We start from the raw sequence: 1,864 nt of genomic DNA, 5'->3' as shown, positions 1-1,864 counted from the left end.
TGTCAATAAAGAAATATGGGTACATGTTCTAGGCTTAAGTTGGATTGATTAATGGGTTAATAAAACCGCTTGAATAAAAGCCAATAATAAAGTACAAGGTGGCATAGGTCAATTGTGGGAAAAGCGGGTGTCTACCACCCATATCTAAATTGAACGAGGGGTGTGACCTGTCTCAGCCTGAAACTATACACCGACAATCCTCAATCCCTGTGTGTGTGTGTGTGTGTGTATATATATATATATATATATATATATATATATATATATATATATATATATATATATATATATATACACAAACTAAAAAGGGGGGGGGATAGGGTTGCGACTTTTGAATGAGGCTTGTTGGTGTGTATAAATATAAGTATATCACATGAAAATAACCTGAGTGTCACAGACAGAGGATAGTTCATGGTAGTGATATTTGCAGAGCCTAATTAGACAATATAATAAGGCATTTATGATGTAAAAATACAATCATATGATTATATCAACTTATGTTGATTTTCTAATACATTTATTAATACAAAATTAATCACTAAAACAGGATTTGTGACAAACAGTAACATTCATGGCGGCAAATAAAGATTGTTTCTGCCAGACCCCTGTTCTATCCCACCCCTGGAGCTGTTCTCCATCTATGGGCCCTTTTTGTAAGTAATAAAGCTATTACCCTTATCTTTCACCTTTAGGGCCAAATACCTAGATTACCCTTAAAATCACTCCATATCTCTTTACTTTATAGTACAACGCATGCATCCAACTCCTGACGATTGGCATAAGGCCATGAAACGCGTAAAGTGTTCATCCAGTGTTACCAAGCCACGCTTGCTCCAACAACCTTAAACCAATCATGTTCTTTGTAATAATCATGTGAATTATGTATACATCAAATATGTTTTGAATTGTATTTATTTGCCGCCATGAATTTTACTGTTTGCCACAAATCATGTTTTAGTGATTTTGTATTAATAAATGTATTATGATTGTATCAACTTATGTTGAGTTTAATAAATGTCTTATTATATTGTCTAACTATGCTCTCCAAATATCACTATCATGAACTACCCTCAGGGGTCTGTGACACTCAGGTTATTTTCATGTGATATACTTATATTTATACACACCAACAGGCCTCACTCAAAGTCCCAACCCTATTCCCCCCCCCTTTTTTTTTTTTTTATACCAATGATCTTTTGGCTTTCAGTTAGGTGGCAGTCTTCTCACCACTAGTGTAATGGTGCCCTTCTCCACTGACTCTCCCAAAGATTACTAGTGTAATAAAAATAGACACCAAGTATACAACACTCTTTACACTTTTTTTTTTTCATGAGTGTACTGTGAGATATTTTATTAGGTCTCCCCTACTTTTACTAGAAACCTATTTTAAGAGTTCTTCCGTAATATGAAGGTTGAACTAGAGAATAGGTACATCAGAGAGATGAATGCCTTCTGTCCTGCTTTGATGCATAGTAAACAGTTTACGTCATCCTTGTGGACACTTTAATGCATTGATCCTCAAACCACATAGCTTGGATATGACTATGTACAGATGTAGCTTGGGTACTGCAGAAATGAATGAAGGTTGATGTACTCATACCCAAGACTGTTAAAGTGAACTTGTACTTTAGCCGGACTAGGTAAAGTAACAGATTTACTTTACAAGAAACACAATAAGCAGCCAGTACTCCCGTTCACTGCACCTGCCACCGACCTTGCCTGAGAAATTTCCCCCATTTCCAGCTATGGGGGAGCACATGACCATCTCTGCCTCTGCACAGTATTGTAGGCCGGTGCAGGCCAGTCACCAAGCTGAGCACTGTCATGTGGAGGGGTGCCATGCCCTTACATCTCCTGGAAAATG

Source organism: Aquarana catesbeiana, linkage group LG02 (genome assembly GCF_042186555.1).
Source record: "Aquarana catesbeiana isolate 2022-GZ linkage group LG02, ASM4218655v1, whole genome shotgun sequence".
NCBI classification, from domain to species: Eukaryota; Metazoa; Chordata; class Amphibia; order Anura; family Ranidae; genus Aquarana; species Aquarana catesbeiana.
Note: the sequence above shows the minus strand (reverse complement) of the source record.